Here is a 25,472-nt window from a genome sequence, read left to right as displayed (position 1 = left end):
AGACCACTGGGCAACAGAGGAAGATCCCCATGTCTAATAAATTAGAAAACACGAAAAAGAAGAAACAAAAACAACAGCAACAAAAATCAGCCAGGTGTGGTGGCATGTGCCTGTAACCTCCGCTACTGGGGATGCTGAGGTGGGAGGATCACTTGAGCCTGGCAGGTTGAGGCTGTGGTAAGCCGTGATCACACTATTGTACTCCAGCCTGGTTGGCAGAGCCAGATCCTGTCTCAAAGATTAATTAATTAATTAATTAATTAATTAAAATATAAACCACCCGGAGGACCAAAGAAAACGCTTCCGACGGCCAACTCTGGTTCATGGGCAGTCAGTTTGAACTCCTAATTAGGTAATGGCTTGGAAGGAGGGATCAGCTGGGTGGAAGGTCACTAACACTGCCTACCTCCTAGGAGGCTCTGAGGGTACACAAGCTCTCCCCGCCACCTCCCCTGACCCCGCTTCTATTTTTCTTGGAGGCTTCATGTTCAGCATTAAGAAGGGGTGGGGGACACAAAGCCAGAACCCAGGAGTTCCAGCCAAGTCTGGGAGGCAGGATTATGCATGAATGGCCTGAGGGAAAGGGAGGGAAAGAGGCAACAGGTTTCTCCCAGTCAAGTTGGGGCCAGCCCAAGGTCACCAGAGGTCCCAGGGCACATAACTGACCTTAAGTTGTGGGGACCCCTCCTGCTATTTTTAGAACTAGTTCTCTCATCGTTAGCTAATGAGGAACCCAGAGCCCACTGTCCCAGATGGAAAGACGTCAAGGGAGGAGCTGGTGTGCGATACAGACTCTTCTTCATCCTCTCTTACCTTCTAAAAAGGAGGAGGGCCAACCAAACACGTCTCTTCCACCTGCTTGTAACTCCAACTGAAGATTTGTGTTGGTTTGATTTTTTAGGGTTATTCATGTTATTTGGTTTTAAAATATATATATATTTATTTTTGATTGAAAAAGTGTATGTTTATTGTGTACAAAATGTTGTTCTGGAATATGTATACATTGTGAAATGGCTAAATTGAGCTAATTAGTATGCATTATTTCACATACTTACCATTTTTGGTGGTGAAAATGTTTAAAATCCACTCTTAACGATTCTCAAGAACACAATACATTGTTATGAACTTTGGTTATCATGTTGCACAATACATCTCTTGAACTTATTCCTGCTATCTAAACTGAAATGTTATATCTTTCTATCAAAATCTACCAACCCCCACCCTATCCCCTGGTAGCCACCATGCTACACTCTGCTTCTATGAGTCCAACATTTTTGTATTCCACATATAAGTGGGATCATGTGGTATTTGTCTTTCTGTGCTTGGCTTATTCACTTAACATAATGTCATCCAGGTTCATTCACGTTGTTTCAAATGACAGGGTTTTATTCTGTCTTAAGACTGAATAGGCTGGGCGTGGTGGCTCACACCTATAGTCCTAGCTACTCAGGAGGCTGAGGGAGGAGAATCTCTTGAACCTGGGAGGCAGGGGTTGCTGTGAGCTAAGATCATGCCACTGCGCTCCAGCCTGGGCGACAGAGCAAGACTCCGTCTCAAAAAAAAAAAAAGAAAAATTAAACCATATGACCCCTAGAAAGCATTTAGCTAGTGCCTGGTGCATGAAGTGTCACTGTTGACAAGCCAGCTCCCCTAGGTGATGGCAGAGTGCTCCCGCCCTGGGCTCTTGTATTACACCCAGACCAGAGAATCAGAAACTACAGGAGGGGGCCCAGCTCTCTCCTGATGATTCTGATGCTCACTCAGGTGGGAGAACCGCTGCCCCAGACCCTATGTTTCAGGAAGTGAACAGGACGATACAAAAAGCATGGAAATGTCTTCATTCTCAACCTGGCTTCATGTCCTTCTCTGGAGAATGGAATGATATCACCTTACCAGCTGGATTGTAAGCATCCGTTGGTTCAGATACAGTACTTCGATGATTTCAATCAATAACTCTGCAAACCTTGGTGTTATTACCAATGTCTTTTTCTGTCTGCTTCCCCTTACCCCATCCCTACATTTTATTTGCTCTCTCAAAAGCATCTGCACACAGATACACGGGTGGAGATCCTCAGAGGCAGGGTGACTCAGCCGACCAGAACCCTGCCACATGTGCTAGCAAAACTGCCCTGCCCAGCGCTGAATACCCGACCTTGTCATTTATCCACAGGAGCTAGCACAGGCAGTGCGCTAAGACTGAGGGCTGGCTCTTCCCCTTCCCAACTAAAGCCTGGGGAAAATAGACACTCAAACTCCATTGTTGGTATACACTGCCATTAGCCAAAGGAACAAATGATCAAATGGAAAAAACAGATACTTTGCTGTTTGACATTTAGGTAAAATCTACTCTTTTGGTGCCACTCCCTACGCACAGCCCAGCCTTCTTCCTTTTTCAATTACGTTGTAATTTTTATGTTTAAGCTAATAAACAGGTCGGGCGTGGTGGCCCACGCCTGTAATCCCAGCACTTTGGGAGGCCAAGGCAAGCAGATCACTTGAGGTAAGGAGTTTGAGACCAGCCTGGCCATTATGGGATCTCTCTTTTAGTAGAGACCCTATCTAATAAAAATACAAAATTTAGCTGGGTGTGGTGGCAGGTGCCTGTAATCCCAGCTACTCAGGAGGCTGAGACAGGAGAATCACTTGAACCCGGGAGGCGGAGGTTGCAATGAGCGGCGATGGTGCCACTGCACTCCAGCCTGGGAAACAGAGCAAGATTCCATCTCAAGAAAAAAAAAATCTAACGAACACTGTTCCAGGCACTGTTCTAATCACTTTAAATCCTTTAACTTATTTCATCCTCACAATATTATAATCCCCCTTTTGCAGTTAAAACTGAGGCATGAAGAAATTTCCCAGGGCCACACAGTTTGTGACGCATGTGGTGGCTCCATGGAGACTGTAAATTTGGAAAGCATTTCATAGAGACAGGACTCAGCACTCATTGGACTCATCCAACTCTCCTTGGGGCCCTGAGATGCTGAGTCTGTTCCTCAGCCAGCTCAGAATGAGACACAGACACTCCCCCCTCCCACCACCAGAGTGGTCCCTGGGCTGGATGCTTGTGAGCTGAGCTTCTTTGAACTTTCCCACTGCACCTGGCCCCCACCTCTGTCCTTTGCTGGCCAGCCATCACTACCCCTTTCTGATGGCCATCTCTGAGTTTCCTATAGCAAAAAGTGGGGATGATTCTTATCAAAGGCCACCAGAAGGGCATCCTTCCTCAAAGTTAGATTTACAAGCTTGTGCAGACAGAGAGAACACCCACCAACAGAGGCATAGGAGGTTCTCAGTCGGAGGCAGCTGGGGGAGCTCATTACAGGGTTTCCGCTTGCGCTGGCTGAGTCTAAGGAAGGTGGGGTTATAGATCTAGCAAGTAAAATAATACAGGACACCAGTGAAACTTGGATTTCAGATACAGCATAAGTATATCCTATGCAATACTTCGGATATACTTATACTTAAAAACATTATTTGTTATTTATCTACAATTTAAATTTAACTTAGCATCCTGTATTTTCTTGGGTAACTCTAAGGGAGGGCTAGGATGCTTTCAGGAAGCGAGGGCAATTTGTTGCTAGGGCTAGCTTCATGGTCCTTATCTGGAAAGGGGAGGAAATGAAGGGAGCTGGAGGCATCATTCGCGGAGGACCAGCCGGCACTCACGTGTGTCGAAAGAGGGGGCTGTTTCGTCGTTTTTGTGGTTTGAGCGTTCTGGTTTCTGTTTCGTCGCTTCAGACCTGTTCCCTAGTGGCCTTGAATAATTGCTGTTTATATTGTGTGTGTTGTTTATGTTCCCGTGGGAGCATGCCAGGGTCGTTTCTCTCTTATTCTACTTCCAGATTCTAGGCTTGTTTCAGGGTCTCAAAGACGGAGGTCACTTGGGGTTCTGTTCCGTGACAGCTGGTTCCACCTTGACCACTGGTTCTCCGGAAATCTTTTGGTCGCCACCACTGGGGTGGGGGTGCTACCGGTCTCTAGTGGGCAGAGGCCAGGGATGCTGCTAAACTTCCTCCAATTTCCAGGGCAGCCCCCACGACAAAGAATTATCTAGCCACAAATTCTGACAGTGCTAACGTTGAGAACCCCTGGTCTGTACTCTAAATTAGGAAATAACATTTTTTTTGAGGTTTCTCTAGCTATCTCTGAGTCGGGCTTTTCAGAAGTAAAGGAAATGAAAACAAGAAGACTGTGATCGTGTGTTTAGCACCCACTGCCCTGCATGCTCCTTGAGGAAAGAGAGAGTGTCTTACTGAATTTGTATTACCTGGGTCTAGCTCAGTACCTGGCTGGTAATTGCAGGTGTTCAATAAATATGCTGGATGGGCCAGGTGTGGTGGCTCACACTTGTAATCCCAGCACTTTGGGAGGCCAAGGCGGGCAGATCACTTGAGGTCAGGAGTTCGAGACCAGCATGGCCAACATGGTGAAACCTCGTCTCTACTAAAAATACAAAAATTAGCTGGGCATGGTGGTGCACGCCTGTAATCCCATCTTGAGGCAGGAGAATTTCTTGAACTTGGGAGGCAGAGGTTGCAGTGAGCCAAGATGGCGCCATTGCACGCCAGCCTGGGTGACAGAGTGAGACTCCATCTCAAAAAAAAAAAAAAAGGTTGGCCGGGCATTTTGGCTCCTGCCTGTAATCCAAGCACTTTGGAGGCCAAGGCGGGCAGATCCACCTGAGGTCAGGAGTTCAAAACCAGCCTGACCAACATAGTGAAACCCCGTCTATTAAAAAAAAAAAAAAAAAAGGTGGATGAATAAAAAAATGTGTAGTACACGTCTGTATGCACTGCCTATATATGGTTCATTTATTGAGCCAGTATTGATTCCACACCTACAATAGTGAAGCCAGCTCTGGGCACTGGGTATGCGGTGCTGAAGGAAGCAAAGCAGAATTGGAAAAACCCGAACTTGAAGGATGGGGAGGAGGGGCCAGGCTACCTGCAAGAGGGGTGGGGAAAGTCTGCTGAAAAGGTGACGTTTAAGCTGAACTGTGCAGGAGAGAAAGAGACAAGAGGAAGAGCATTCCCGGGTAAGGAGGCCACATGTTTAAAGGCCTGGAGTGACGTCTGAGGCTCTGAGGGAGAAAGAGGGTGGCGAGTATAACGGATGGCAGGCCAGAGGGGCCGGAGGAAGCAGAGGCCAGTCATGCCAGCCGGGTGAACACTGGGATTCCATTCTTAGCACTAACGGAAGCAGTAATGGGTATGAGGAGGGAAGTGCCACCTGTGTGCCACCCTCATAAAACTCACCTGGCATTTTTAGAACTGTGTCTCCAATCCATTAACCAAGAAAACCGAAGTGCAATTTAAATCTTCCCTGGAGTCACTCAGAGGACACCAGAGCCAGCCTCCCCATCAGCACAACTTGAAGTCTTCACATTGAGTTGCTGGTCTTTCTCTACACATGCTTCTTCACGTGCCAAGCAGCTCTCTCAAACACATCCCTTCTCCAGCTCTCCCAGGCTCCTCCAGCCTGGCAGTCCTCTCTGGTTTAGTCTGTCCCATTCCTACTTTCTGGTCTTTATTGTACAGGTCACCTTGACCTGGCTGGAGTCTTTAGCATCATGGTTTTTTTCTTTGCTCTGATTCAGAATCTGCACAGCAAAAGGTGAGCCACAGCGGACTCAAAACTCACACCTTCCGCACTTGGAAGGTAAGACAAGGAGGAGGATTGCAGACTCTTGTCATGTGCATTTTTCAGGATCGTCTCATACTTTTTGAAATAACTCTTCTACCTGACATATGTGGAGTGGACAAGAGAGGAAGAGAGGGGCAGGAGAGGGAATGAGACAGTCTCTGAGGACAGAGCAAACAATGACACTCAGGCCACATCCAACTGGCATCTGTGTTTGAAAGTCAAGTTCTGGCTGGGTGAGGTGACTTACACCTGTAATCCTAACACTTTGGGAGGCTGAGATGGGAGGATGATCTGAGGCCAGGAGTTCAAGACCCTCCTGGTCAACATAGTGAGACCTCATCTCTATTTTTTAAAATAAAATAAAATAAAATAAGTCAAGTTCTATTGGAGCTGGGCATGGTAGCATGTGCCTATAGTCCCAGATGCTCCAAGTCTGAGGTGGGAAGATTGCTTGAGCCCAGGAATTCAAGCCTGCGACTATGATCATGCCACTGCATTCCAGCCTGGATGACAGAGCAAAACACCATCTCTAACAAAAAACAAACACGCAAACAACAAGTTCTGTTGGAACCCAGCCATTCACTCATGTATCATCCGCAACTGCTTCCGTACCGTAACTGCAGAGCCTTGTTGCTACAGGAACTGTATTGCCCCTGTATAATTCCTAAAATATTCTCTCTGGCCCTCTGTAGAGAAGGTTTACTGACCACTGACTTAGGAACTAACTGCATCCTGTCACTGAAATCTCAAAGGCAGTCTTGAGTGTATATAGCAGCATCTCCGTTTCACAAACAGACAAAGTGTATATAGGAGCGTCTCCATTTCACAAATGAACAGACACATGCCAGGGCCATGAATCTGTAAAAAGACCCCCAGAGAATAAGTGGCAGAGCCAAGATTCAGAGCCTGATCTCCAAGGGCAGGCTCCATTCTCTTTCCGGAACTGCACTACTTGCCTTATACATACAGGTTGTCAGAAAGAGCTGGAATAGTGGCTAGGCGTGGTGGATTAATTACACCTGTAATCCCAGCACTTTGGGAGGCCGAAGTGATTGCTTGAGTTTGAGAGTTTGAGACCAGTGTGGGCAATACAGAAAGACCCTGTCTCTACTAAAATAAAAACATTAGGCCAGGCACAGAGGCTCACACCTGTAATCCCAGCACTTTGGGAGGCAGAGGTGGGCAGATCATCTGAGATCGGGAGTTTGAGACCAGCCTGACCAACATGGAGAAACCTCATCTCTACGAAAAAAATACAAAATTAGCTAGGTGTGGTGACACATGCCTGTAATCCCAGCTACTTGGGAGGCTGAGGTAGGAGAATCGCCTGAACCCGGGAGGCGGAGGTTGCAGTGAGCCAAGATAGCGGCATTACACTCCAGCCTGGGCAACAAGAGTGAAACCCACTAAAAAAAAATAAATTAAATTAAAATAAATAAATTAAAAAACAGCCATGCATGATGCATGCACCTGTAGTCCTAGCTACTCTGGAGGCTGAGATGGGAGGATTGCTGGAGCCCAGGAGGTTGAGGCTGCAGTGAGCTATCATCACACCACTGCACTCCAGAACCTGGGTGACAGAGTGAGACTCTGCCTCTAAAAGAAAAAAATAGCAGGAATGAATTCATCAGCGGTCTTAACCTCAGATGCTTACGGGAGCCAGGAAGGTAATGTAGGCGAGTGAAGCCAACTCGGGCCAAAGTTGATAAATGACAACTGACATTTGGCCTCAGTATTAGAGAACAAGAGCCATAGGGAGTGGTGGGGTCTGTGGCCAACTGAAGAGCAGGTATCCCATCTGACAAGGCAGCATCACATCATGGTCCTGTGTTTCTAATTTTCAGGAAGCTGGAAACCTGATTTTTTTGTGTGTAAATCTCCTGATATTTTTAAATGAAATATTATTATATTTGAATGTTGAAACTAGTTTAACTATAAAAGACAAGACAAGCTCATGTGAGGCAAACTGGGCAAAGCATGGCTGAGTGTCCTACAGGCCACTGGAGTATGACCTCTGATATGTGACATACACACATACACACTGGAGTGACTGCCACAGCCTTCCTCAATGTCTTAGACCTGTTTTCTGCTGCTATAACAGAATACCTGAGCCTGGGTAATTTAAAAAGAACAGAGATTTATATGCTTCAACTCTGGAGGCTGGGAAATCCCAAGGTTGAGGGGACTGCATCTGGTGGGGGTCTTCTTGCTACATCATTCTATGGTGGAAGGTGGAAGGCAGCAGAGAGTACATACGCATGCAAGGGTGGGAGGGAGGGAGAGAGAGGAGGGACAGGAAAGAGAAGGAAAAGAGACTGAACTAATCCTTTTATCAGGAACCCACTCCTGTGATAACCAGCCCACTCCCGAAATAATGGCATTAATCCATTCATGAGGACAGACCCTTTTGACCTAATTACCTTCTAAAAGTCCCACCTCTCAACACTGTTGCATTGAGGATTAAGTTTCTAACACATTAACTTTGGGGACACAGCCCAGTCATAGCCCTGGAGAGGGTTGGGTCTTGTGGAGAGGAGAGGCAGCTGGGGGTTGCCATGGGCTGTGTATCAGCCATAGCCCTGGTTCCCAGCCAAGCCCTCTGCTGGACACTGGGAGCATTCTCATCCTCCTCTTATCACCAGAGCGAGGAAAGAAGGAAATTCCACCCATCACCAGAAGTTCTCCACTTACTAACTGAAGGAAGTTCCAAGGAACCAAACAAGATGCAGAGACGCAGGAATGCTGAGCTCAGGGAGGAAGAGGGCGGAGGTGGGTTTGGGAGAGTCCCAGGGTCTGAGATGAAACTAATGAGTTTGTCCTGGGTGTAGCCACAGGGCCTTGCTCAGAGTCCACACACCGACCTTTTCAAATGTAGCAAAAGCCAGTATTTCCTTTAGTGCATCAATGATACATGTACCTTACCTGGGTAAATACTGGTGGAAAGGCCGTGGGTTTGTAAGTGCAAAAACACTGGCTGCCAATCCCTGTTGCACCATTATCAGCTGCGTGACACTGGGCGAACTCTCAGAGTCTCAGTGTCCTCATCTAAGGTGGGCTTAATAAATCCCTGTCCTGTGGGATAGACATCCAAGACGATGGAGGATTAAGTGAGACGATGGACAACGACAGCCGCCAAGAAGGCCCCTCGTTAAGGGGCAGCTACTATTGGCGGAAGCTGGTTAATGAAGTGTGTTTCTTCACCTTCCTCATGCCTGTGACATTGACCTCCTGAGCCTTCACCATGGTTGGGACAGCTTAGGTCCATGTCTCATCTGTCTGCAGGGTGATTGCTTCAAGACCAGACAAGACTCACCCAAGAAGCTCTGTGTTGTGTTGTGGACACAGGAACTTTAGAAAGAGTTTGGACATCCAAGAGGGTGGGGAGATAATCCTCTGGTAAGTAAAATAATGCTGTGAAAACAATCTCTCATTCGCAGCATGCAAGTTAAGGAAGATTGAGAAAAATTCAAGCAACCCAAAAACATCATTATTTGTTTACTAAGACTTCAAGATTAAAAGTTCAAAGCTTTTCAGAATCAAACTGGAGAGGCAGAAATTACTCACAGGCAGCAGAAGTTGGCGGCCTTCCTTCCATTCTGTTCAGAGATTTGTGGCCACTTGTGGAATATCCACTATTTGGAAAGAGCTGGGCTAGGGGTGGGCAGTGGAAAAAATACACAAGGGGAACACCATGGCTGCTCTTCAGTTTGTTGGTTGGTTTGTTTTTGAGATGCAGTTTTGTTCTTATTGCCCAGGCTGGAGTGCAGTGACCTGATCTCAGCTCACTGCAACCTCCGTCTCCCAGGTTCAAGTGATTCTCCTGCCTCAGCCTCCTAAGTAGCTGGGATTACAGGTGCACACTGCCATGTCTGGCTAATTTTGTATTTTTAGTAGAGATGGGGTTTCACCATGTTAGTCAGTCTGGTCTCGAACTCCTGACCTCAGGCAATCCACCCACCTCATCCTCCCGAAGTGCTGCAATTACAGAGGTGAGCCACCGCGCCTGGGCTGTTCCTCAGTTTTTGTTAGGAACCCACTGAGGGCCACAAAACAAACGCACCTGTCGTCAGAGCAGCCCAGCTTTATAATCTCCTCCTCCAATCCCCCTCACTGTCTCCTCTTTCCCATCATTCACCCCACATATCCTTTCCTGTCCTAACCCCAAGGCAAGATTAAATGCCTTTAGAGGTTCCCAAATACTGAAGAGTTTTGATCCATTTATACAAAACTAAAAATAATTTTAGTTTTTCCCAAGTGACACAGAAGTTACCTATATGCTGAAATTGAAAACATTTCTTTCTGGAACTTTCGACAGTCAAGTGCTGGCCAAGTTCATCCAAGTGAGCATTTGTGTGTTTGTGTGCACCTCTCTGTCTTGGACTCCAGCACACAGTCTGCACCCCACTCCCTGCTGGCATGGATGATTTGGGGTGGAGCAGGTGTGCCCACAGTACACTGGGCATCCTCATGCTGGTCCCCCTTTACCATCCCACTGAGTTATTATCTTGTCATTTACAGAAGATGAAATTGAGGCTCTGGTAGGTCACAGTCTCGCCCCACAGATCCCACAGGGAGTAGGAGCTAGCAGAGCTACTTTCAGACCAGGGCTGTGTGGTTCCAGGGCTCATCAGTAAGCTAAACTGGTCTCCTTGATGGCCACAAGATGTTGACTTCCCCAGAGGCACTACGCAGGCAGCCTGGGTGCGGTGCGGCTGGCGTGCACAGGGACCATCGTGCGGCTGTAACTGGGAGCCCAGCCAGTCTTATGCAGGAAGAGGTGCGGCCCTGTGGTAGCTGCACACGCTTCCTCCAGCTTGCGTCCCAAGTGTCCGTCGACACAGATTTTGAGGACAAGGCACAGAGCTGGCCGAACTTTTCAAAGGAGAGATTTCCCAACAGTAAGAATGTGCAAAGTGAGCTTTGAAGATGTGCTGGGAGAAATTAGGGAAGTGGTTCCTTGCAGCCCGGTTTTTATTCTTGTGTTAATTAATTTTTTATTTATTTTGCTTTTTTTCATACTCTTTTTTTTTTTGAGACAAAGTCTCACTCTATCACACAGGCTGGAGTGCAGTGGCGCGATCTTGGCTCACTGCAACCTCTGCCTCCCAGGTTCCAGCAATTCCCCTTGAATCCTGAGCAGTTGGGACTATGGGCGTGTGCCACCATGCCCCGCCGATTTTTCTATTTTTAGTAGAGTCAGGGTTTCACCATGTTGGCCAAGCTGGTCTCGAACTCAAGTGATCCATTCACCTCGGCTTCCCAAAGTGCTGGGATTACAGGTGTGAGCCACTGCACCTGGCCAGGAAGTGAGTTTATTGATATAATTCCAAACTTCCAGAACAGTTGCACGAATAGTTCAAGGAACTCTTACAAATCCATTACCTTGGTTACGTATGCACCAGTGGTTGACATTTTGCTGCACTTGCTCTGTCGTTCTCTTTCTGCACACACATACACACAAAGGCAGAACTGTATAAATATGTCAATATTTTATATAAATAGATAACTTTGTCTCTCTATAAATAGCTACATATGTAGTCTATTTTCTGAACCATCTGAAAATACACTGGAGATATACGTGCAACCCCACAACCTTATCTCTAATTCTTCCTTGCATATTTCCAAGGAACAAGGACGTTCTCTTGCACAAACAATAAGTAAATGACCAAAGTCAAAAAACTATTATACACACACTGATAGTACTAACACAACACTCCTCTCTAACCCGCAGTTCATTTTCAGAGCTCGTTCATTGCTCTGGCCATGCCCTTATACTATTTCTTTTCCTGTTTCTTTGCCTCACTGCATTTAGTTGTCATGATTCTTTGGCCTCCAGGTGGTCCTGTCTCACTCGCTTCATTCTGTGTTTAACTTTCTGCTGCAGTGTCACATACATGCAGCAAGTGCTCATGTCAATATCCAGCTTAGTGAATTTCCACTAAGTCAGCATACCTGGTACTGGCTCTGAATGGTGCTTGTATGGGACGTCTTTTACAAAATGAATCCCTATGTTATCAGGATAGGTGATTCTCGTGGGTGAGCCCAGCATACAGATGTGCAGCCAGCCACGGCCGTGGGTCCACAAGACAGGGACTGACTGCAGTTTTGGTGGACGGACCCACAGGGCTCCCTTGTAGTTCAGGTTTTACTTACTGGCCCTGTGGGCTCCTGTGGCCTCTTCTACCCATTTCAGAATAGCCATTTGATGTGTTTTGATCATTGAATTAAGCTGAACATTAAAAGCAGATTCTAAAACTTAGCCTTAACTCCAGAACTCCTCAAGGACGTGTCAACTGGACCCAGACAAGTTTCTCATCTGAGTCAAAATGCTGTGACTCAGAACAGGGAAAAGGCTTTCACATAGACACATTTCATGCGTGCACCTTGCTCAAAGACCCAAAAGAAGGAAGCCTGGGGTTCAACCCTGCTCTCACCACCCCAGAACCTGGTTGATCCCTGCTGCAGGTCCATGCTCTTTGCTAGGCCAAACCCCTCTCCAGGGGCATCTCAGCCACGTCGCCTGGCTCCAGAAGGCCTGCTTCCATCAGGAAGAGCCCCCGCATCCATTGTTGGGATGGTCATTTCTAACCACCTTTTTTGGTGAACAGCCAGTCCTTCTTCTCCATCCTGAGTGTTTGATGTCACTAGGAAATAGAAGACACCGGGGTGTGGGAAAGACACAGCTGAGGAAGCTGCATGTTGTCCACGGCATCAAGAGGTGCCATGAGTGTGCCATGTATAGGCTGAGCCTCAGTCCATGTGCATGGATCCAGCCAAAGTGTTGCAGGGGGGTCCTCTTCACATTTAGGGCCCTTCTGGGCTTTGCCTCTGATAGCTGTCATTTTCTTGGAGCCCAGAATTTAGAAGCTGGAGATGGGTTCGTATAGATCACTTCCTCAAGAGAACATCTCCATGACATGTATTCATTCACAAAAATAAACTCTTCTACCCTGTTATCTATGAAATTATTTTCTAGGCTGGGCATGGTGGCTCACACCTGTAATCCCAGCACTTCGAGAGGCCGAAGTGGGTGGATCACCTGAAGTCGGGAGTTCAAGACCAGCCTGGCCAGCATGGAGAAATCCCGTCTCTACTAAAAATACAAAATTAGCCGGCCGTGGTGGAGCATGCCTGTAATCCCAGCTACTCAGGAGAGAGGCTGAGGCAGAAGAATCACTTGAACGCAGGAGGCGGAGGTTGGGGTGAGCCGAGATCACACCATTGTACTCCAGCCTGAGCAATAAGAGTGAAACTCTATCTCAGAAAAAAGAAAAAGAAATTATTTTCTAGGGAGTCTTTTTTGTTGTCTTTGTTTACACCACAGCTCTCAGATCTTAATGTTGTTTTTTAATTGTGATAAAGCATACATAACATAAAGTTTACCTTCTTAAGCATTTTTAAGTGTGTTTTTTATGCTCATCATCTTACACATTTTAGTGATGGTGTCTCACTATGTTTCCCAGGCTGTTCTCAAGCTACTGGGTTCAAGCCATCTTCCCTCCTTGGCCTCTGAATGTGCTGAGATTACAGACATGAGCCACCATGCCCAGTCACATTTTAAGCCTTTTTAAATGTACAAGTCTGTGGCATTAAGTACATTCACATTGTTGTGCAACCATCACCCCCATCCATTTCCAGAACTCCTTTTGTCTTGCAGAATTGAAACTCTATCTATTAAATAACTCCCCATTAGCCTCCCATAACCACCCTTCTACTTTCTGTTTCTATGAGTTTGACTCCTCTAGGTACCTCCTACAAGTGGAATCATACAGTATGTGTCCTTCTGTAACGGGCTTATTTCACTTAGCACAATATCCTCAAAGTTCATCCCTGTTGTAGCATATGCTATAATTTTCTTCCTTTTTAAGGCTGAATAATATTCCGTTGTATGGGTAGACCACATTTTGCTTATTCATTCATCCATCAGTGGATACTGGCTGCTTCTACCTTTTGGCTATTATAAATAACGCTGCTATGAACGTGGGTTAGATCCTGTTTTTAAGGAAGATTATTTCGTTCTCTTGCCCTGAATAAGAATATTAAAATCTATGTGATTAAGGGGCCCATCTGCCCATGAGCATATGCACACGTGTGTTGTGATGGGTTGCATGATAGAACTGAAGCTGAGTCTGAGTTTTATGAAATACAACTGCCAGTGTTTGCCATCTAGGACAGGCAGGTGGCTGCAATAACAGTACCGTTAGTTCAATGATGAGAAGGGCTTACTCAGATGTCAAGTGAGTTAGATCAAGCAAATTAGTTATCAGAGTTACTGCTGTCTTCAGCCACTCACCTGATGCTTGTTTTTTGTTGATTGTCTTATTTTTTCAGTCATATTGCAAGCCTTTTTTGGGACAGGAATAATATCTCATGCTTCTTTTTGTGTCTAGTTAGGCCATTATCCTAAAGGTAGCAGGTCTTCAATAAATGTGAGTTGACGATGACTCACATACGAAACGTGCCTGTCTGCTCACGCTGGGCATTGCTCTGTGGTACCATTTCCCCAGTATGTACTTTCCCACCATCAGAAGGACTTTGCATCAAACAATTTGCATTAAACAGTTGCTGCTCGCTTGTTTGCAACTGGCCAGCTGAATTAAATTAGTGAATTGAAGTATTAATCAGACAATTGCAAGAGCCAGATTTAACAAATATGTACTCAGCACCCACTATATAGGCAGTCGGACAAGATACTGGGAAAGAATTGGTCTTGTGGTTGGGTCTGCCAGTCAGCCATGGAGTTTGCCAAAATGCAGACTCACAGGCCCTATGGTATGTCTCTCAGTCAGAACCCGCATCTTCACCAGGTCCCCAGGTAATGCGTGTGCACATTCCAGCTCAACAAACACCAGTCTTTTGAATATTATCCTGTTAGATGTATCCTAAATGATAACAAAGGGTGTTTTGTGTGTGTCAGGGAGAGATGAGACTAAGGTGACACTGGGAAACTGTGCCCAGTTCTGGTCACCACAACCTGAATAAGAGCAGAGTTGTGAGAACAGCACAAGGGGCCCATCTATGGCCATTCCCTGAGACCCTTGGGATGAGAGCAGCGCAACTGGAAGAAAAGGCCCTACAGGTGGGGAAGGGATCTGACTGCCTAAGATGGAGTGAATCCCAGCAGGGGTTTCCTACTCTGAATTTACAGTAAAACAAAAAACTCTGGATAGGTTCCTCCAGTAGCTCCAGTATTCCAGAGACAGACTACAAATGCAAATACTCTGTTCTGTGATAAGTGATCACAGGAAGTTCAGGTGGGAGAGTAGGGGAGTGAGACAGGAAGAGGAGGCACCCAGTACATGGTGCAGTCCCACTGGGGACCTCTGGGAGACTGTGGGGGTGTCCGAGTTGTTCCACCTAAGGGCGAGGCTGCTGGGGTATTTGTGCGCCCACTCCCATCCCTCCTTGGCTGGGGGCTGCCCTAGGGTATTAATTCCCCAGCACTGTGGTCTGCTCTGCTCTACGCTCACTCCCAGCCACAGAGCATGCTCATGGGCAGAGACTTCCAGGTGCCTGCAGTAGAGCCATCACAGCAGAAGAAAATGGTGATTTCCAAAGGTCGTGGGCAGGTCACTCAGCAGTCTCCGCTACATGTGTCCTATCTGGAATAAGAAGTCAAGGGTCTCTCAGAGGATATCTGCATCAGAGCGCAGGTTCCAAATGAGGAACAAATCTTTGAATTTCAGTAAATTTCAAATCTTAGTGACTCATCCCCTCAGAGAAACTAATCATCTTCACAAGACCAAAAATGAGCTTTACATTTGCTTAAAATCTAAATTCCCTTTTCACACCCCCTCTGCTTTCTTCCTTCCCTAAACCAACTCTGTGTGCTCAGAGGACACTGACATGCTTAATTTACAGAAAATTTTTTGTCATGTTCTGTTTCAAAATTTCCCTTCTGATATTGCATGCTACAGATTCATCTCCCCTATCCAATTCCTTTCTCTTTGAACCTTTACTCCATTCTTTTCTGTTCTGTTTTTTAATTAAAACTGAAATACTAAATACAAAAGTTATTGTCCCCAGGAACATCACTTTAAGTTTGCATTTCTTTAAGAGTTTTTGGGCCAGGTGTGGCGGCTCACACCCATAATCCTAGCACTTTGAGAGACTGAGGCAGGAGGATTGCTTGAGGCCAGGAGTTTGAGACCATCCTGGGCAACATAGTGAGACTCCATCTGTACAAGAAATAAAAATATTAGCTGGTGTAGTGGCGCACACCTGTGGTTCCAGCTACTCGGGAGGCTGAGTTTAGAGGATCACTTTAGCCTGGGAGTGCAAGGCTGCACTCCAGCCTGGGTGACAGAGTGAGATCCTGTACAAAAAATAAAAAAAAATAAAAAGAATTTTGCAGACCACTGCTCCCCAGAAATGATCATCAACAGAAAACCCGAAAGCCAGTAGGTCTGGGGATCCCTGCACACTTCTTTCACTCCCTGGAGACCCACCCTGGACATCAGCATCTGAAAAGTTCTGAGGAGTCCTCAGTTACCTCATTTTGTCGAATGTTTAAGGCACTTTCACAGAATATGTCCAATGTTGTTAGAGCAGTAGCCTTTTTATTGAAATCGCGCCTGTTCATGTCCTACACTGCTAGTGGCAGGTGGAAAGCACTTGGGGAGATGCTGCTTAATACACAGATCCCAGCTCTCTCTGTGCATTTGAAATTCATAGGCGTTTGGAGACAGTGGCGTAGAAGCAGTGGACACAAGAAAAGTACAACCCAGAGTTTACAACAAGAAAAGTGAACACTTGGCCGGGCGCGGTGGCTCACACCTGTAATCCCAGCACTTTGGGAGGCCGAGGCGGGTAGATCACGAGGTCAAGAGATCGAGACCATCCTGGTCAACACGGTGAAACCCCGTCTCATACAAAAAATTAGCTGGGCATGGTGGCGCGTGCCTGTAATCCCAGCTACTCAGGAGGCTGAGGCAGGAGAATTGCCTGAACCCAGGAGAGGGAGGTTGCGGTGAGCTGAGATTGCACCATTGCACTCCAGCCTGGGTAACAAGAGTGAAACTCCGTCTCAAAAAAAAAAAGAAAGAAAAGAAAAGTGAACACCACTTGACACATAATGTTTTGAAATGAAAAGCGACTTCCATTTCATATTGAAGTCAGCGCCTGCTGTGTAACTGAGCAGATATATTAAAAAAAAAAAAAAAAAAAAAAAAAGACAGAGTAGGTAAGTTACAACTCCAAATGGCAAAGCCCTGGCTTTAGGAAGGGAGGGGGCCCAGGAGTGGGGAACATAATTCAATAGCTGGGCCATGGTCATCCACAGAATGCCTTATTTCCTTTGTTTTACCAAGAACTCTACCAACCAAGTAATCTGTTGCCAGCATGTCCATATGGCAAATGTAAGCACCTGTCCAGAGTACTAAAGTGCTGAGCCCAGGAGCTCCAGAGAAAACTTGTCTGATTGCTGTGCTGCTAACTCCAGGCTCTCTGTTAATTCCATTCACCAAATTACTCTTTTTCTTCTATTTTTACTATGAAATACAAAAAGTATCAAGAAGAAAGAGACCTATATTGTACCGCCTCTAACCACTCTACTCAGAAATGAAGCCAGCGAGCATCTTCATGCTGATGCATTCAGATTTTCGTCCTGCCTGTGATTTGAGTGTATTATGTAAATCCACACATAAATATGGCCACAGCTATGACTTAGTGAGCTCAGAGAACATGCATACTATTTCACAACTTGTTTTCTTCCACTCAATAACATCTCACTATATTGATATAGTGACATACAATATATTGATATATATTGTACCTCTCAAGAAATATGTACCAGAATCACCATTTTAAAGGCTGAAGAGCATTCCATTATATTGAGGTACCTGCCTTATTTACCCAGTCCATGGCTGTTTGACATCTAGCCCTTTTTTCCATTGTTCACTATTATAAATGGTACTGCCCAAAGCATTCATTTACATGTATCTGATTATTTCTTTGGGTCGATTCCTAGAAGTAGAAATGCTGATTCCAATAGTTTTCATGCTTAAATGTTGACATACACATTTAGATTGTCTTCCAGAAAGAGTAAGTCATTCTCTTTTCTCTAGTGCCTGCAGAAAGCCCGGTGAAGATGAGTGGTAAGAAGCTGGAAATGGTAAAAGGGAAGTGAATGTGACTGGAACACCCCCGCCACTGCATTCCGGAAAGGCAAACAGGACAGCTGGGGGACACCAAGTTAGAGGCAGAAGAGGCGTTGGAAACCTGTTGGTCTATTTTAAGCTTAAGGAAACTGAAAGCCAGAAAGGTTCAGCAACCTCCCACCCAAGGCCAAGGTCCCATAGCTTGCATGGATATCTGTAAACTTCAGGGATAATTTTCAAAAAATGGAAAAATGAACGCCAGGCGAGGTGGCTCATGCCTGTAATCCCAGCACTTTGGGAGGCTGTGGCGGGTGGATCAGGAGGTCAGGAGATCAAGACAATCCTGGCTAACATGGTGAAAACCCGTCTCTACTAAAAAATACAACAATTAGCTGGGCGTGGTTGTGTGCATCTGTAGTCCCAGCTACTCAGGAGGCTGAGGCAGGAGAATTGCTTGAATCCAGGAGGCAGAAGTTGCAGTGAGCCAAGATTGTGCCACTGCACTCCAGCCTAGGCAACAGAACCAGACTCCATCTCAAAACAAAACATAACAAAACAAAAAACAGCAAAAAATGAAAAAATGTGACTTTCATGCAAATACAGTGTGTGTGTGTGTGTGTGTGTGTGTGTGTGTGTGTGAAAGATTGATTTAACTCACTAATGAGATCAACAGGACATTAAAGCTGTCTCCAAATGGGGCAAAGATTGGGAAAGAGTCATTGGGCAAAAGAATAACACCTTGAACCAACTTGTCCACTAACTTAGTCACTAACATTCAACCTATACAACTGCAGGCCCCTTCACCTTGAGCTCCAAGAAGACATAGGTCAGCACATTTCAGTTATAAGATTTTCAAAATTTTTGGCTCTGAAATCATTTGTATCCTATAGTCGATGGTGTATAAAAGTGGCAGGGCTTTTCTTCTTGATGGTGTATAAAATAAGAGTGTGTGTTATAATTGACAGTATAGTAGATTTGTGACCAGGTGCAGTGGCTCATACCATAATCCCAGTACTTTGGGAAGTCAAGGCAGGCAGATTACTTGAGTTGAGGAATTCGAGACCAGCCTGGCCAACATGGTGAAACCCCATCTCTACTAAAAATACCAAAATCAGTCAGGTGTGGTGGCACACACTTGTAATCCCAGCTAGTCGGGAGGTTGAAGCAGGAGGATTGCTTGAAACCAGAAAGTGGAGGCTGCAGTGAGCCGAGATCACGCCACTGCATTCCAGCCTGGGCAACACAGTGAGGATCCATCTCAAAAAATAATAAATCAATAAATAAAAGGTGCACATTATGTGTTTTTCTTCCCTATTGTAGACCCAAAGCCTGATGCTTAATAAGTACTCTGTAAACACTTCTTAAAAATGTGAAGCAAAAGATGCAAGATCTAACTGAAAACACCAATGCTGAAACTAGCTGAGGCTGCAGAAGGCCTTGGTGACGACTCTTAGAAAGAACTTCATCCCTCGTGGTGCTTCAGTCATTTCACTCATTACTGAACCTAAAAACGCAAAGCCACAGGCAGGAGTATGGTGCCTGTGACTTCCAAGGTCATTGAATAATCTAAGGGTCATGGAGTAATCTAAGACAACACTGGCCTCAGACAACCAGTGGGATAGATCAAGGCCTCAGCAGCAGGACTGTTTCAAGATAAAGCCACAGAAGCTCCTTTTGTATTTCAGACATTGAACTACAGATAGTACATGAGCATGGACCAAATTGAAGGTTATATCAGAGTGTTTGCTCTGCAGTGTAATTTCAAACATAGTTGTTTTTGTTTTCTTTGAGATGGAGTCTCACTGTGTTGCTCAGGCTGCAGTACTGTGGCACGATCTCAGCTCACTGGCAACCTCTGCCTCCCAAGTTCAACCAGTTCTCCTGCCTCAGCCCCTGAGTAGCTGGGACTACAGGTGTGCACCATGCCCGGCTAATTGTTGTATTTTTAATAGAGACAGGGTTTCACTATGTTGGCCAGGCTGGTCTCGAACTCTTGACCTCAAGCGATCCACCTGCTCTGTCTTCCAAACTGCTGGGATTACAGGTGTGAGCCGCCATGCTCAGCCCAAACATAGTTTTTCTTTTCTTTTCTTTTCTTTTTTTCTCTTTTTTCTTTTTTTTGAGATGGAGTTTCACTCTGGTTACCCAGGCTGGAGTGCAATGGCGCGATGTCGGCTCACCGCAACCTCAACCTCCTGGGTTCAGGCAATTCTCCTGCCTTAGCCTCCTGAGTAGCTGGGATTACAGGCACACACCACCATGCCCAGCTAATTTTTTGTATTTTTAGTAGAGACAGGGTTTCACCGTGTTGACCAGGATGGTCTTGATCTCTTGACCTCGTGATCCACCCGCCTCGGCCACCCAAAGTGCTGGGATTACAGGCGTGAGCCACTGCGCCTGGCCTTCTTTCTTTCAAAAAAAAAAAAAAAAAAATCCTCTGGGCTAAGCCTCTGGGGGTGCCACTGATCAGGGGTGCCCCTAAACAGGGCTGTCCTCTTGGCCCTTCACAGCCTATCCCACGTGTGGTAAGGAGCTCCTGGCAAAGTGGAGCTCACTTTTATCTCTTTTGTATGTCAAGAAGAGCAGTTTACAATTTAGTTATCCATTGTTTGAAAGCAAACATTTTACACTCGGTGAGAACTTCCCCAGGGATCAGAAGAGAACCACTGCCTCCCGGATACGCACTCATTGGTGTTTTCTGGTGGTGGATAATTGAAAATTGGAGCAATCTCATTTTCGTGGATGCCACATGTCAGCGACTTCCCCATCAGTCCAGCTGAGGTTATAATGTACTGCATCCAAGCTCCACCTCCTCCCTGTCCTGATTTACCCCCTGCCTAGCAGGAAAATGAACAGAGAAGTCGCCAAGAGAAAAGCGGAGAGGGAAGAGCACTTGATTCACTCAACAGCTCATGCGTGCCAGGGACTGTTCTGAGCAGAGGAGACCGCAGTGAACCGAAGGACAGCATTCCTGCTCCGTAGAGTTTGCATCCAGGTGGGGCGTTTGGGAGCACCTCTGGCTCAGGAAGAACCTACAGACAGGCCCATCAGCCTCCAATGGTGAAAGTGAGGTCAAGCAGGAAGGTTGGGGGGTGTCCTAGGTCAGGTTCCCCAGAAACAGGCCCAGAGCTGAAGAACGGTGTGAAAGTGGCTATCAGGAAGTGCTCCCAAGAGAAACACACAGTGGAGTGGGGGTTGGAGCCCGAGGGAAAGAGATCAGAGATCAGAGGTCCAATATCAGGTGAAGTTCCCTAAAGGTAAATTTAGGTCCCTCTTTTTCTTCTTTTTTGTTTTTGTTTTTGTTTTTTGAGACAGGGTGTCTCTCTGTCGCCAGGCTGTAGTGCAGTGGCACCATCTCAGCTCACTGCAACCTCTACCTCCTGGGTTCAAGTAATTCTCCTGCCTCAGCCTCCAGAGTAGCTGGGACTACAGGCGTTTGCCACCACGCCCAGCTAATTTTTGTAGGCTAGTCTTGAACTCTAGACCTCAAGTGATCTAACTGCCTTAGTCTCCCAAAGTGCTAGGATTACAGGTGGGAGCCACCGCTTGTGGCCTGGCTCAGTGTTTGTGTGTGTGTGCGTGTGTGCATGTGTGTGATTTTGTATTTTTAGTACAGATGGGGTTTCACTATGTTGGCCAGGCTGATCTCGAACTCCTGACCTCATGATCCACCTACCTCGGTCTCCCAAAGTGCAGGGATTACAGGCATGAGCCACTGCACCCAGCCGCCTGGGTTTATCTTAAAGGGAGCTTGAGGACAGTGTAGGTCTCACCTCAATTATCCCCATCAGGAGTGGGGAACTAGGATATTTACACCCCAACACCCAGCATTCACTGGTCGAGGACTGACCCTGGGGGCCTTTCGTGGTCTCTGTACCAAACAAAGCCAGCTGTGACAGCCTGAACCACCAGCTTTGTGGGATGTGGTTCTCTCGTCCTGACCACTCTCTCTCAGGAGGTGCGAGAGCCCCCCTCTGATGGAAGTGCCAGTCTCAATTGAGGCAACTGTGCAGCCTGATGTTTCTAGGGATTTTCAGATCTGAAAAAGGTCCAAGAGCTTCAAAGCTATGGAAACCTCGTCATCAATGCCTTGAGGTCCCCCGAGGAGGTAGCACCAGTCACTAGAGACATCAGGTGCTTAATTTTCTGGGGCTCTCCTAGTTTCAAATATTATGTTCAAATATTATGTCCACTGTAAGTCCATCCGTGCTTCTCAGACCCCATGTCCCTGTGGAACTGAAGCACCCATGGGAACCATAAGATGGGGAGTCTCCCTCCTGCTCCCGGGAAGTGCCCAAAGATTGGTGTCCCCAGCAGGTACAATTAGCCAACGCATTCTGCCACCTGGACCCCACCCCACACTCCAGCACTCATTCAAAGCATACCGCTCACTCTTCTGTCTTCGGAAGAGGGTATAAGTCGCTCACCCCTCTCCACCAGCACACTACAGATGCTGCCTTGCTGGGGGCTCCGCCAGTATCACTTCAGTGAACTCTCAGCAACGCAGAACACAGCCTTCATCCTGTCCTCCTTTAAAGCAAGAGGAAATGTAAGGGGTCAGATTATTTACTCAAGGACACACTGCTTAGAGCAGCAGAGATGATAACATTTCAAGTAGGCATTTGAGTCAAATTCTGCTTTTAAATATTAAATTGGCCGAGAGGTGTGGTTCACACCTGTCACCTCAGCACTTCGGCCAAGGCGGGAGGATTACTTGAGCCAGGAATTTGAGATCAGCTTGGGCAACACAGCAAGACTCCATCGCTATTTTTAAAAATAGATAAATATTAAATTATTGTTTATTTCCTTTAGATACTGCCATTTACTAATTTGAACTAAAATCATGAAGTTATTCACAACAAAATACTCATTTCACTAAACTTAGAGGATGGGGCTTATTACCTTTTTCTCTACGTAACTGGTATTTGAGATATAAGGAGAAAATGGAATTAAAAGACAGTGAATGTTGCTTTTTGGTAAATAGAATGTCCTGGTCTTCACTAAGGTGGTACCTTGAACCAATAGGGCTAGGATGGACAATTGAATAAATGCTGTTGAGCTCATTTGCTGTCCATTTGCAATGAAAAATGAACTGCAGAGTTCTATCTCATACCTTCATCTCTTCATACCCCCACCTTCCATATCGCACCTTCATACCTCACCTTAATACCTCACCTTCCATATCCCACCTTCATACCCCACCTTCATACCCCACCTTCATACCCCCACCTTCATACCCCACCTTCATACCCCACCTTCATACCCCCACCTTCATACCCCACCTTCATACCCCACCTTCATACCCCACCTTCATACCCCACCTTCATACCCCACCTTCATACCCCACCTTCATACCCCACCTTCATACCCCACCTTCATACCCCACCTTCATACCCCACCTTCATACCCCCACCTTCATACCCCCACCTTCATACCCCCACCTTCATACCCCACCTTCATACCCCACCTTCATACCCCCACCTTCATACCCCACCTTCATACCCCACCTTCATACCCCACCTTCATACCCCCACCTTCATACCCCACCTTCATACCCCACCTTCATACCCCCACCTTCATACCCCCACCTTCATACCCCACCTTCATACACCACCTTCGTACCCCACCTTCGTACCCCACCTTCGTACCCCCACCTTCATACCTCACCTTCATACCCCACCTTCATACCCCCACCTTCATACCCCACCTTCATACCCCACCTTCATACACCACCTTCATACCCCACCTTCATACCCCACCTTCATACCCCCACCTTCATACCCCACCTTCATACCCCACCTTCATACCCCCACCTTCATACCCCACCTTCATACCCCACCTTCATACCCCACCTTCATACCCCCACCTTCATACCCCACCTTCATACACCACCTTCATACCCCACCTTCGTACCCCACCTTCGTACCCCACCTTCATACCCCACCTTCATACACCACCTTCATACCCCACCTTCATACCCCACCTTCATACCCCACCTTCGTACCCCACCTTCATACCCCACCTTCATACCCCACCTTCATACCCCACCTTCATACCCCCACCTTCATACCCCACCTTCATACCCCACCTTCATACCCCCACATTCATACCCCACATTCATACCCCACCTTCATACCCCACCTTCATACCCAACCTTCATACCCAACCTTCATACCCCACCTTCATATCCCCACATTCATACCCCACCTTCATACCCCACCTTCATACCCAACCTTCATACCCAACCTTCATACCCCACCTTCATACCCCCACCTTCATACCCCACCTTCATACCCCAGCTTCATATCTCACCTTCCATACCCCACCTTCATACCCCACCTTCATACCCCACCTTCATACCCCACCTTCATACCCCACCTTCGTACCCCACCTTCATACCCCACCTTCATACCCCACCTTCATACCCCCACCTTCATACCTCACCTTCATACCCCACCTTCATACCCCACCTTCATACCCCACCTTTATACCCCAGCTTCATATCTCACCTTCCATACCTTACCCTCATGCCTCTACTTTCCATATCCCACCTTCACACACCCACCTTCCATAACCTCACTTTCATAACCTCACCTCTTTGTACCCCTCCTCTCACCATTCCCCAGCCTCAGATGAGTTTGGAAAAAAAAAAAAAAGGCTGCCCTCTGGGCACATCGCTTAGCCTGCAGAAGGTGCCTCAGGCAGACACAGCCAACCCAGGGTGTAGTGCTTGAGAGGCTGGGGGAACCCACTCTGGCCTTCTTATAGTTGTTCCTTGCTGTCTAGTCCTGACCTTACACCATGCACAAAACTGAATTCCAGGCCGGGTGTGGTGGCTCACGCCTGTAATCCAAGCACTTTGGAGGCCAAGGCGGGCGGATCACCTGAGGTCGGGAGTTCAAGACCAGCCTGACCAACATGGTGAAACCCCGTCTTAAAAAAAAAGGAAAGAAAAAGAAGAAAAAAACTGAGTTCCAGATGAATGAAAAGCCTACAAGTAAATAAATACATCATATACAAACAGGCAAAGTTGTATATACATATAAGTCTTAGCAGAAAATAAAGGAGACTTTATTACTTCAAGGTGAGGAACTTCTTCCTAGGCAAGGGTCAATAAGCAGCAGCCATAATGAAAACTTTGATAAATTTGATTCTATCATCATTAAAATTTTAAAGGCAGAAAAACAGTAAAAGATAGCATATGTGAAATATATCAGACAGTGGATTCATATACACAACCAACTTATGCAACGTAATAAAAAAAATCAAGAAACTCTAAAATAGGCAACAGATGAATGAAAAGGCAATTCTTTGCAAGAGGAAGTAGAAATAAACAATACAAATATGATCAGATCAGAGCAAATGAAAACAAAACAAAATTATTTCTGCTCATCAGATTGGCCTGTTTAAAAGTTTGATAATATCAATCATGAACAAGCAGTGTGGACACTTTCACAGATGGCAGGGGCAGTGGAGAAGGGCACAACCACCCAGGGAGCAATGGGGTACCAGCTCAGAAGCTGCTACATCCATAGGCCCCGGCATTTTCTCTGAGGTTTCACACAGTGCACAAGGGAACACACACACAGGTAACCATCACAGCCGTGCCTGTGATAGCAAAACGCTGGAAACCACTAAGCGTCTATCAAAATAGAATGGATATGTGGATTGTGGTATATCCCTATGGTGGAAAACCATTCCCACTTAACCACAGATGAACCAGGGCATCAT

At 46.4% G+C, this 25,472-nt stretch overlaps 1 protein-coding gene across 11 annotated transcripts in view; it reads left to right on the top strand.

Annotated features, from left to right (window-relative positions):
• The window catches only part of RIN2 (Ras and Rab interactor 2), a 236,084-nt gene that overhangs the window by 131,770 nt on the left and 78,842 nt on the right, over positions 1–25,472 (top strand). The window contains exon 5 of one of the 11 annotated variants that reach the window (XM_064375835.1): positions 8,926–9,039. The exons of the other annotated variants lie outside the window; for them this stretch is intronic. The gene's annotated coding sequence lies outside the window, so the exon portion shown is untranslated. The remainder of the gene's footprint in view (positions 1–8,925; positions 9,040–25,472) is intronic. 11 annotated transcript variants of the gene reach the window in all.

Source organism: Aotus nancymaae, unplaced genomic scaffold (assembly GCF_030222135.1).
Source record: "Aotus nancymaae isolate 86718 unplaced genomic scaffold, 86718_ANA_hifiasm-v0.15.2.pri h1tg000001l, whole genome shotgun sequence".
Taxonomy (NCBI): domain Eukaryota; kingdom Metazoa; phylum Chordata; class Mammalia; order Primates; family Aotidae; genus Aotus; species Aotus nancymaae.
The sequence above is the reverse complement of the archived record's forward strand: the minus strand, read 5'-3'. Positions and strand labels throughout refer to the sequence as shown.